Here is a 12587-nt window from a genome sequence, read left to right as displayed (position 1 = left end):
CGAGGCATTGTGGAAAACCAGCCTAGCAACGCGGGCGGGGCGAGCTGTGACAGTCTGCGCGTTGGTACCGAATGCCCCCACCCGATGTCCAAGCTTCAGACTCTTTCTCTCTGTAATGAAAAAGAGTGTCTTGTGGAGAGATTTTTTGAGACTCTGTAAGTATCCTGCTTCTCATAATATTTTCTTGTCAGCAACAAATATTACCATGCTATTTGTCAAATAGTGGTTTTATCTTTTCATCTTTACTTCTACGTTTATTAATTGGAATTCTACTCTAAAGAAAAGCTTTCTCTGTCCTCCCATTATTCTTTCATCCTATTTATTTAATTTCTTATTTTTATCAGTATAGGCTTGTGTATATTTGTTTTATTCTATGAGTTGTAATCCATTGTTATCATTATTTTGTTGCTCAAATTGTCCCAGATTTGTCGATAGTCTCTTTAAGTGGTCTATTTACAAGTTAGTTTAAATTTTTTTATGTTTAAACATATATATATATATTTATGTCTTATGTATTGTCTGTTCATGTTTCTTTTCCATTTTTCTATTGGATTTGTCCCTCAATTTTTAAGAGTTCATTATGTATTAGGAAATATTAGCCTTTTTTATCTGTGATGTATGTTGCAAATATTTTCTCCTAGCTTGTGAGTTGTGTTTTGATTTTGTTTATAGCATTTTTTGCATACATTTGTTTTACATCGTCAATTTATTCTTTTATTATTGCCTTTGGGTTTTGAGTCATAGAAAAACCTTTCCTTACATTGAAGTTAGAGGGGAGGTCACCCATGTTTTCTTCCAATAGCTGTGTAGTTTCATATTTTACATTTAGATTCTTGATCCATTTGGAGTTTCTTCTTATGTATGGTGTGACCAATGAATCTCACTTTACCTTTTCCCCATTGTCTCAGCACCACTTATTAAAAGTCTCATCTTTGCCTCAGTAAGATGCCACCTTTATCATATACTGAATTTTCTTATGCATGTAATTCTATTTCTGGGTTTTCAATTCTATTCCTCTGATCTCTTTGTCTGTTCATGCACCAGTACCACACTGTTTTAGTTATAAATGCTTTTAAGTTTTAATGTCTGATTGGGCAAGTCCCTTCCTACACATTTTAATATGTTTTTAAGTAAGCCTCATTACTTAATAGGCACAATCCATTTGGGGGGGAAAATGATACCCTTTTATAATTGACCTCCTGACAAAGGAAGAGAGCAATCCTGTTTCTCTCCTTATCATCATCATCATGATACCATGTGTACCATCATCATGATGTCATCAATATCATCTTTACTATCTATGTACTATTCATTTTATGCACATTTTCTCATTTAATAAAACATCAATACTCAGGCAGACCTTGGGAGGAGCTGAAAATATGTAAAGTACCTTTTCTCTTCCCAGGCTCAACTTCTCACTCATGAGGAGGTTTTGGTTATTTCAGTCTAATGCCCCTGTTCAGATCTGTGTTTGTGGGAATTTAGAGGAGGATCCCTTGTGATTAGAGATATTAGAATTAGATGAATTCTCCAGTCTCCTCATTTTAAATCCAGAAATGAAGGCTCAGGGAGGGGAAGTCACTTACACCAACAGAGAGAGAGAGAGAGAGAGAGAGAGAGATGGAAACAAGATTACAAATAATCCAATCCAATTTCTTGATTTTACGGAGGTGGAAGTTGAGTGATCTACCCAAGATCTTGCACTACCTTTGGGTCCTTACCATGTGTCATGCAATATACTAAGTAATCAACATAGTTTATCTCATTTATTACTGACAGCAGCCAAAAGAATAGTTGATATTATTGCCTCCATTTTATAGATAAGAAAACTTAGGCTGAGAGTGGTAGAGTAACTTGTCCAAGGTGAATCAGTCAGCTGGCACAAGGTGGAGTTGGGATTTAAACTTGGAAGGATTAACACCTCTAGCCAATAGGTTCCACTGCTCCCAGCAAGCCCCTGGTATTGTGGATACAAAGCTCAAGTGAACAGACCCAAGATTAACATCCAGTCACTCAAAACTTGCTTGTTTTTAACCAAGAACTGAAGTGTTGAGATCATACAAGCTTTTTCATAAGAGTAAAGTAAAAGCAAATATACAGAATAGTTTATATTAATGATTTGACAGTGCAGCAGAACTGTCCTGAAAGGTCATTATCTTCAGTGATAGTTTTTTTTTTAACATCAAAGTTTTAGTGTTTGTTTTAAACATGCACACAGAAAAGAGAGACTAGTAGAATGCTGAAGTGTTTTAAATTAACTGAAACATCCTAATACTGCATAACATTTTCAACATATATCTCTTAGAAAATGACTTTTCTCACATAACTGCAATATTACTTCCTACAATACCATTATCACACCTGAAATTTAATAATAATTCCCTAATACTACCTAATACTCAGTCCATACTCAAATTTCTACTATTGTCCCCAAACTGTCTTTTAAGTCTTTTTTTGTTAAAATCTGGAGCTGATCAAGCACCAAGATTGCCTTTGCTTGTTTTATCTCTTTAATCTCTTTTATCTAGAATGTCCCATTTTCTCCTATGCTCCTACTCTCTCTCCTTCCTTCTCTTTCTCTTCCCTCCCTCCCTTCCTTCTTCCTTTCCTTCTGTCTTTCTTATTTTTAAGTGACATTCACTTGTTAGAGAAACCTGGCCAGCAGAACTGTAGAGTATCCCTCTTTCTAGATATGTTTGTTTCCTCATAATGTCACTTAACTTGCTCCTATATTCTCTATATTTCCTATATTTTAAAAGCTTAACTAGATTCAACTTAAACATTTTTGACAAGAATACTTCATGGGTGAAGCTATATGTTACATATCAGAAGCCACGTGGTGTCAGGCCACCCCACCAGCAGTGATGGATACCAAGATAAATCACTGAGTCAAGGTTGTGATGTATAGACCCTTCCCCGGCAGAACCACATTCCACCCTTTTGACCAGCCGGCAATCAGGGATTAATATCTCCACACCATCCAAATATACAATTTCCCAGCAACCCTTCATCTAATGGGTTTATTATCTAATGGAAATCCTTGCCTGAAAAACCATTTTATTCAAAATAGTGACTTTCCAACTCTGTCTTATCCCTATGCTCGCCAGGGATTTTAAAAAGAGCTTTCTTCATCAACTAGAGGTTATTTGACTACTCTGGAATATATTTCCTACTAGAAAGGATAAATGCTTAATTGTTTACCTTTAATTGTCAATTTCAGAGTAAAGTGTTAGTATAATAGTCACTTCCAAAGGTGGTATGTGAAGTTTTTCAGTGGTAGAACTGAAAGGAATTCCCACTTGCAGTGCTTTTCCACTGAGATTCATTTCATCACCTAAAGCACTCATAACAGGTCACTGACAAATTAACCTGTAACATACAGCCAGTTCTGAGAAACTAGATTTCAACATCAACAAGTAAAAGAAAGATCAACATCAATCAAAGAAAAAATTGATAAACTAGATTAAAAATAAATAAAATTAAAAAATTTTGTGCATCAAAGGACACTATCAACAGAATGAAAATATAAACCATAGAACAGGAGAAAATATTTGCAAATCTTATATCTGATGAGAGTCTAGTATCTAGAATATACAAAAACCTCTTACACTCAACAAGAAAAAAAAAAAACCCAAATGATTCAATTTGAAAATGAGCAAAGGACTTGAATAGACATTTCTCCAAAGAAAATATCCAAATGGCCAATAAGACCATGGAAAGACGCTCAACATCATGGGTCATTATGGAAACACAAATGAGGTATCACTTCACACCTACTGGGATGGTTATAATAATAATTAAAAAAAAAAGACGATAACATTTTAAACCACCAACATTATTTTTACAGGATAATCAGATTAAATTTAATTCTAATTTATGACATCTTTCCTAGTTTTCACAACTTTCTGTGATTACATTCTTGGTTGGATTTTTCAACCTCAGTGCACCCATAGAATTTTATCACTGGCAATTGGACCTACTTTGATGTGGAGCTAAAATCTTAAGAGCTGCAGGAATAGCAACATTTGTTCATTTATTGTCCTTCATTAGGCAATGGTGACATCAAAGAGAGCAACTTCAGAAGCAGAGATACACCCTTGGAAAAAACAAAGAAACTTCCCTTCATCTTTGAACACCTTGATAGGACTGACCTTGATCTGTCAGCTGCCAAAGTGGTATGATTTGAGTGGTGCACAGAAGAACTTTCAGCTTAAATCTATCCCCACCCACCTTTTCCACTTTGCCTTCTGGGGCTCATGGTTAATTATCTGCAAAACCCCCCATTAAAAAAAATTTTGTTTTAATTGAAGTATAGTTGATTTACAATGTTGTGTTAGTTTCAGGTGTACAGCAAAGTGATTCAGTTATACATGTATGTATTCTTTTTCATATTCTTTTCCATTATAGATTATTACAAGATATTGAATATAGTTTCCTGTGCTATACAGTAGGTCCTTAGAATTGTTTATCTATTTTAGATATCATAGTGTGTATATGTTAATCCCAAACTCCTAATTTACCCCTTCTCCCACCCCCTTCCCCTTTCCCCTTTGGTAACCATAGTCCCACAGTTTGTTTTCTAAGTCTGTGAGTCTATTTCTGGTTTGTAAATAAGTTCATTTGTATCATAACCCTCTCCACCCACCCCACCCCCCATTTTGAAATATCTTCTTTGAACATTTCCTTCACCTTCTTTTGCTCTAGCCCAGGTTCTCAGTGGAGGTAATTTTGCCCCACTCCCCTAGGACATTTTGCAATGTCTGGGGATATTTTTGATTGTCACACTGGAGGTGGTGCTACTAGCAACTAGTGGATAGAGGCCAAGGATGCTGCTAAAGATCCTACATGCACAGACAGCCTCCATAACAAAGAGTCATCAGGCCCCATCAGTAGTGCTGGGGTTGAGATCCCCTGACTGCCCTGGAGGAACTCCTTCCCCTGCAGCCTTCTCAAAAAGTGTGTTTTCTTGTAACCGGACTTAGAAGTATCTTATCTTATCACTGCTTTCAAACAATTTCCCCCCTCTAAATCCTTGTAAGAAAATTTCCTTTTGAATTTCATATCAGACTTGAGCACGCACTTCCTCCCCTTACTTCAGTACCTCCACTGATTTGCGCTTTTTTTTCACTGTCATTCTCTTCAACACTGCAGTCTTAAATCTTGGTGATTTCACTCTCCACATAGATGATCCAGCGTCCTAGACCCTCTCAGTTCCTTGTATTCCTCTCCTGCAAGAATCTTAATCTCCAGCCCTATCTCAATTACTTGCTCGCTTATCATTGTTTGTCATTGACTTTAATTGCAACTTCTCCATCATTTCAATGCAAGCGGTCCACTTTGTGACCACTACCTCCTATCAGTTTAGCTCATTCTCTCTAGTGGTCTGATTTCCACAAAACTTCAATCTGATTAGGATAGTCAGTCCATTGATCCTCACATTTTCTTGTCCCTGGTAAAATCCAACCATCCATCTACATAGAGCCTACACCGTGCAGCTGAATGTGGCTGAAGAAAATCATTCAATTATTCAAGCAAACAAACAGAAAAACTGTTCTCTTCAAGTTTATGACCTCTAGCCTCAAGTGGGCCCTTAATGCTACCCAGCAATATAGTTCCATATTTACTCTCCTCTACTAGACAACTATTTTATTTCTTTACTCTTTCTTTTTTTTTCAGCTTTATTGAGGTATAATTGCAAAATAAAATTGTAATATATTAAAAGTATACAACATGATGATTTGATATACGTATACATTGTGAAAGGATTCCCACCATCAAATTAATTAACACATCCATCGCCTCATATATTTACTTTTTTTCATCTTGGTGAGAACACTTAAGTTCAACTCTCTTAGCAAATGTCAACTATAAAATACAATACAATACTATTACCAACCATAGTCACCATTTTACACTTTAGAAAGTCAGATTCTTATTCATCTTATAACTGAAAGTTTGTACCCTTTTATCAGCCTTTCCCTATTTCCCCCACCTCCCAGCCCTTGGCAACCACCATTCTACTTTCTGTTTCTATGAGGTTTTTTTTTTTTTTTTTTTTTTTTTTTTAAGATTCCATATGTAAGTGATACTGTGCAGTATTTGTCTTTTTCTGTCTAGCTTATTCCACTTAGCACGATGCCCTCAAATTTCATCCATGTCATCACAATGGCAGGATTTCCTTCTTTTTTAAGGCTGAATGATATTCCATTATATATATACACCATATTTTCTTTATCCACTCATCTGTCAATGGATACTTAGCTTGTTTTCATACCTTGACTATTGTGACTAATGCTGCAATGAACATGGAATATATACCCAGAAGTGGAATTGCTGGATCCTATGGTAGTTCTAAGTTTAATTTTTTGAGGAAACGCCATACCATTTTCCATAGTCGTCGTACCAGTTTACATTCCCACCAATAGTGCACTAGGGTTCCCTTTCTCCCACATCCTTATCAAAACTTGTTATTGCTTGTCTTTTTGAGAATAGTCATCCTTACACTTGTGAGGAGATATCTCATTGCAGTTTTGATTTGCATTTCTCTCATGATTAGTAATATTGAGCATCCTTTCTTGCACCTGTTGGCCATTTATATGTCTTCTTTGAAAGAATGTCTATTCAGGTCCTTTGCCCGTTTTTAAATTGGGTTATTTGTTTTTTGACTCTTGAGTCGCTTGTATGTTTTGGATATTAACCCCTTATCAGATACATGGTTTGCAAATATTTTCTCCTTTTCTGTTGATGCCTTTCCATTTTGTTGATGATTTCTTTTGCTGTGCAGAAGCTTTATTGTGATTTTGTTAAATCAACTTTTGTTAAGTAGAGCCCCAGGGTGCCATGTGGTTCAATAAAAGACCACAAGGAAAACTGAGATAGAGAAGATTATTACTCACAGGTCCTGGAGAAAGTACATAGCACGAGGCCTTATGGGGCCACACAGGGAGGGTCCAGGCAGGGTATAGGCAGTGAAAGCGACAGGACCTGGGGCACGTGCCTTTATTAGTGTCCAAAGGTAGAGTGCTTCGGGATTCCGGGGTTAAGTCTGGATTGGTCAATTCAAACAACAGAGAGTGGGATTTTGGTAAACTTTAAGGACTGTTTTATCTAAGGTATGCACAAAAGGAAGGCCCTGGGAGGCAGAGGAAACTGTTTATCACAAAGGCTGTTGGAGGAGTCATATCAGGAATTTACTTTTGTATTTAACTCTGGAGGTTGCTATCTAGGGCAGTTGTCTGCATGAGGGGCTTGTGTCAGGTTAAAGACCCCAAAAGGTCATTTGGCCAAACAAAAATGGATGCCAAGGCAGCAATACCATGGGGTAGCTTAATTAAACTCTCAACAATCCATCCTGTAATGCCTCAGCATCAGGAATACACAATCACTTGTGCAGCAGATATGTTAAAGGACACGGGGATTTTTTTCAGAAGCCATTGTAAAGCGCATTTAACCAAGGCAGTAATGATGGAGCCTGTGACAAATAGACTTGCTACCTTTTGAAATGCAGTTTAGCTATTGCCCCCAGGTGAATGGAGCGAGCCATGAGAACAAATCAGGAACCTTGAGGAGTGTGGGAATTTGTTGAAATATTTTAGTTATATGATGCAAGGTGTGCAAACCTTGACATATCTTATGAAGGTTGGCCTGTACCTTGTCCTGAGTTGTTCCTGTACATGCAGCAAGAGATGCCCTGTGAGGAACAGCCAATAGGAAATATAACACCCGTTGATTGTTCATCATCTTTTGTGCTAGTGAGTCATCAGACTCAGAGTATAGTATAGCATCTGCCTGTGTTGGTTAGGGTGGCTGATAATTGCTGGGTGGTTTTTAATATTTGATCTGCTTGCTGGGCTAGGGTGGAAGCACCTATTCACAGGCCTGCCAGTCCAGTGGTGAGAGCCAGTCTGAATAGGATAGGGATGAGAATGGCTCTTTTGGTACACGGACTGGTTGTTTCTTGTATTGCAGGCGCTCAAGGTGCTCCGGGCTCACAGATTTGGGCAGACTGAAGAACCCTCATGGAGCCATGGGTATCTCTGACATGCCTTTATTGAGGATTCAATGGCAGTGGTGGCAGCAGCGGAAAATCCCGTCCTCCTTATATAGCAAGGCAAACAAAACCGGTATCTAGTCAACTACGTGAACTATGTGGACTAACCATTGCACTTGTGCAGTGCAAGTTGTCATTACAAAACAACACAGGGGTATTGCGCATGCAGGATAATATTGCTGCATCACTGAGCACTGGTTGTCCAACGAGGGGGCCTAACTGACTCCATTTTCCCTACATTTCTCTAGCAGAGAAATGCCAAGACGGTAAAGGGTGGCTGGGATAGTAAAGGTAACAACAGTGTTGCAGTAATAGGGGTCATCTTGTGGATTGCTTGCATATGGGGCAAGATCAAATGGACTTGCTCCTGGCCTCTTGAGTTAGGTCCACAAAAAAAAGTTTGAATGAGGCATTGTTTACCATTAAGGGACAGTGAACATAAGGGTGAGGTTCTGCCTTTCGTGTTCTAGTAGAATTGTTAGCCTTTTGAAAGTACTCCCATGGGGAGTTAATTATTTTGATACTTGCCCACAGGGTGCCCCATTTAGGGTCTAGATTAGAGGGTTAGTTTAGCCTAAATGAGGCTCGTGGTATTTTGGAAGGAATTAACACAAGGGGCTGATCACTAGAAAGAACTGCAGGATAGACAGCCCTACATGGGCTGTTGGTGTGACCCTGTGTGTTAAGAGACTCCTACATAGTTTTACTTGCAAGGTCTGGGCTGCTATCTTGAAGGTATGTATAAATATAGTTTTGTCAGATCTGGCCCACTTAGTTGTGGTGTGGGGCAGGGTTGTGGTTTACAATGGGAGGGGCTTATGGATAATATGTGGGGAAGAGTGGAGGTAGCAATTTTGAGTGCAGAGGAAGTGCTGGTGGTCATGGTGTGAATAACAAGGGATACTGGGTCTGTTGTGGGTTCATCATGTGAAAAGTGAAAGCTGTAATCTAGTACACCGGGCAGTGAACGCAGCCTCAAGAGGTCTCTAACTGTGGAATCCAAATAGGGTAAGCCAGGGGTGTTGCACTAAAGTGCCTTATTGTGGCTGGTGTGGTTGAGAATACCTTGTTTGGCTTACCATAAAGGTGAAATGATGTCTAGTGCTGCAGGGGGCTTAGAGTTTTGCAAGTGTTTTGATGGAGGGAAGGTTCATGAGGCAAGCAGTTAGCTATTTTGGGGAAATAGTTTTATATTTCAATGTTTTTCGAGGGGAGGTAATTAGGTTTATTTATTTATTTTTAATGGAGGTGCTGGAGTTTGACCCAGGATCTCATGCATGTTAAGCATGTGCTCTACCACTGAGCTATACCTATCCCCCACACACGGGGAGAAATAGTATTCTATGGGGCCCTCAGGGTTAGTCCAGTGAAGGCATTTTTGTATCTCTGCCTGGAGGTTAACAGTCATCATAGTCATTTCCTTCCTGGTGTGGAGGCCATCTGAGAAGGGAAAGTCCCAGTGTCCAGGGAGGTTGGAGTGTATTGCCTTCCTCGTCTTTCTCTTGGGTTGTGGTGTCACCATCTGCGATGCAGTCTTCTCCACGGTGAGCTCTTGGGCTGGGGCCATGTCATCTGAGGTGTTAAATGTTCTTGGGGTTGGTGGAGGCCAGCTCAGGGAAGCATAGCTTCCCAGGTAGGGATCCATGAAGGACAGGAGTAGCTGGCTAGAGTTAAATTCTCTGCATATGCTCCATACATACGCTCCAGGCCTGGCTCAGGATGGAGCTGCAAGAATGGGTTCCACTGCTAGTTGAGCAGATCTCAGTGATCTCTGTCAGAGGTGGAGCATATGATGTACCTGACCGAGCTTGGTGGGGACTCCAGCCACAATTTATATAGATTCTGGGCACACTGATAGGCTAGTTGGAAGGACATTTTGTGGATAACAGCTTTACAATCCAGAGATCACCCCATTAAAATTATAGTAAGTTCATTAGCGTACAAACCTGTCAACTGGATGAGTTTGATTTGGTTATGCTGGGAGGGCCATTCTGACTGGGATACAGTTTGAAGCATGATATGAGGAGGGAGCGACTCATTTAAGCATTACTTCGATTGGTATTATTTAAAGTAGAGGGATGTGAGCCCAGGGTCAGAATCCACACCTGGGGGCTCCCTCACTGTAACCCTTCTAACAGGGCCTTTCAGCATCTGGCGCTTAGCCATCCTGTGATGCATTTGTGCACCTGGCTGATTTTACTTTAGCACACCTGAGACCTGAGACAGAGTTAGGCCTGACGGGATCTACTAGCAACCCTATTAACCAGGCTGTAGGCAATAAGAGTGACAATCACTGCAAAGGAGAACATTTGCTTTTGACTAGCTTTCAGGGCCTCCTTTGGGGTGAGCAATTTAAATACTGATCAAAGGCTGAATGTACTTGCTTTGGAACAAGAGGTCATTTACCTCTTCCTTTAAGGTTGAGTTGGGAGGATCTGTGCTGAGTCTACTGACAGCACCGTAGATCCCAGGGTTTCTGCTTGGATTTCATTTCCTAATGTGACTGGCATCCACTAGGTGGAGGGCCTCTTTTCCTCTCTCTGAGATCCACACAGTTCTACTAGTGAATCCTCAAGCTATAATTTCAATCTTCTGGACAAATTTCGATGAGTTCGGTTTACTTAATCAGCCTTTATAACCTGAATAGTGAGGCAAAGCCTATGGCCTTAACTTCGAGCCTGGTAATAGAGCATTGTTTGAGCCAATAAAATCTGTATAATCATGATCTCCATGCATTTTAGTAGGGGTTGTCTCCTTGGGTTCTGTATTATAAGAGGGTCAAATTGCAAAATCTGTCCTCAGTAGAGTCACTGGCATGTGGAAGATGGCGAGATGATTAAAAAATCAAAACAGCAAAGGGAGCATTCATTTGGTGAGCTCATGTGAACTCTCTGATGACTTGGAACGGTGCCTGGTACAAAGCAGATTCAATACATATTTATTTGATAGAATGAATGGGATGTGCCTGAAAGTCTACCTCTGCCACTTCTCTGAATTGACATGTTGCTCAGTTATTTGGGAGCTTAATAGATTATAATATACTGACCCACTTAGATTTTCAAATCTTATCAAGGAATTCATTTTGCATATTCTTTACCACCAGAAGAGGGCAGGCTTGGAGGGAAGAGTAGGTAAGAGACTGTAATCAGTCATACATGTAGGACCCTACCTGATTTGGAGACTCAAAGCCACGAGGTGGCAGTGTGAGCATGCCGGAAACCCAAGGTCAGGGATCCAGATTACAGGGGGGTCTCTGAATGCAGGTCAGTGCCCCAAACATACACATTTCCCTATTTTTTTCTCTTAAATTACAGTCAGTTACAATGTGTCAATTTCTGGTGTACAGCACAATGTCCTGGTTGTGCATATATATACATATATTTGTTTTCATATACTTTTTTGTTAAAGGTTATTACAAGATACTGAACATAGTCACCTGTGCCTATTTTTTTTTTTCTTTTGGTCATGGTGATTTTCCTTTCTACCTTCTCTTACGGAAAACTCAGAACCCTTTTGTATTCATTTTGAATGTCTTCCCTTCGTTAAGTTTTGTTTTTTGTTTTGGTGTAATCCTCTTCCTTACCTCCGTCATCTCAACTGGTCACTGATCTCCTACGCCCGAGTTGAGTGTTTTTCTTTCTTGTACTTGGTGGCTGACCTGCATCCTTGTATTTCGCTAAAAATTGTTTCAAATCCTTTGTCACAGAGGTAAGGTGAAAATTTATGCAGTGAATACGGGGAGGTGAGTAGCTTTGTGGATATGAGTATGAATTTGGAGGTCAGACACACATGGCTATGTATCTTGGCTTTACACCTTACTGGCTGTGAGATCTTGGGCATGTTACTTCTCTGAACCTCAATTTTCTCATCTCTTAAATGGGAATATTAGCTACATGATACAGTTATAAAAAGTAAACAGAGACAATGTATGTAAGGTACATCACAGTAAGTGCTTGATAAATCATTACTGTGTAGTAGAGCAAATTCCCTAAATTACCTAATCAGAATCTAAAAAGATAAAACAGCCCGGAACAACAGGCTAAATCTACAAGGTGAAATTTGTAAGCTTAAATTTGACACTAATTTGTGAATCCCAACTCTCCTTTTTATTATCTGTGACCTAGGACAAGTTACTCAAACTTTTAAAGCCTTAGTTTCCTCATATAATGGTATTTTAAAATAAGATTCTTCCTGTCCCCTTAGTGAGTTTAAATGAGTCTCCTCAAAATGACTTTAAATGAGTCCCCCCAAAATGTTACTAGTTATCCCAAATTCCAAAGTGGTGGGTAAGATGACCAAATCAGAAGTTGAGGAGGCGGTTGAGCAGATTCCCCAGCCTTAACTGACCACACCCCATCCCCAGGGGAAGGCTGGGGGTTAGAAGAGGATGTTTGGAGAGAACTGTCACTGTTAGTATCCTGTGAGGTCTTAACCACTGAAGTGAGGTCCCTCTCATGCTTTGCATTTAGTTTCATGTGTCTTTATTCTCCTTTTATCTGGCAAGTTCTTCAGCAATTTTTGTCTCTCATGACCTTGA

The 12587-nt window shown here is 39.4% G+C and overlaps 1 protein-coding gene across 7 annotated transcripts in view; it reads left to right on the top strand.

The window, feature by feature from the left end:
* Positions 1–60: 60 nt before the first annotated feature.
* CCDC126 (coiled-coil domain containing 126) overlaps positions 61–12587 on the top strand; it is a 56907-nt gene continuing 44380 nt past the window's right edge. For 2 of the 7 annotated variants that reach the window (XM_064487499.1, XM_031455052.2), the window contains exon 1: positions 3834–4175. The gene's annotated coding sequence lies outside the window, so the exon portion shown is untranslated. Of the gene's footprint in view, positions 156–3833; positions 4176–7757; positions 8124–12587 lie in introns of those variants that run through there. The other 5 variants (XM_064487498.1, XM_064487497.1, XM_064487501.1 and 2 more) reach the window with 5 other exon arrangements.

This window comes from Camelus dromedarius, chromosome 7, assembly GCF_036321535.1.
Source record: "Camelus dromedarius isolate mCamDro1 chromosome 7, mCamDro1.pat, whole genome shotgun sequence".
In the NCBI taxonomy this organism is placed as follows: domain Eukaryota; kingdom Metazoa; phylum Chordata; class Mammalia; order Artiodactyla; family Camelidae; genus Camelus; species Camelus dromedarius.
The sequence above is the reverse complement of the archived record's forward strand: the minus strand, read 5'-3'. Positions and strand labels throughout refer to the sequence as shown.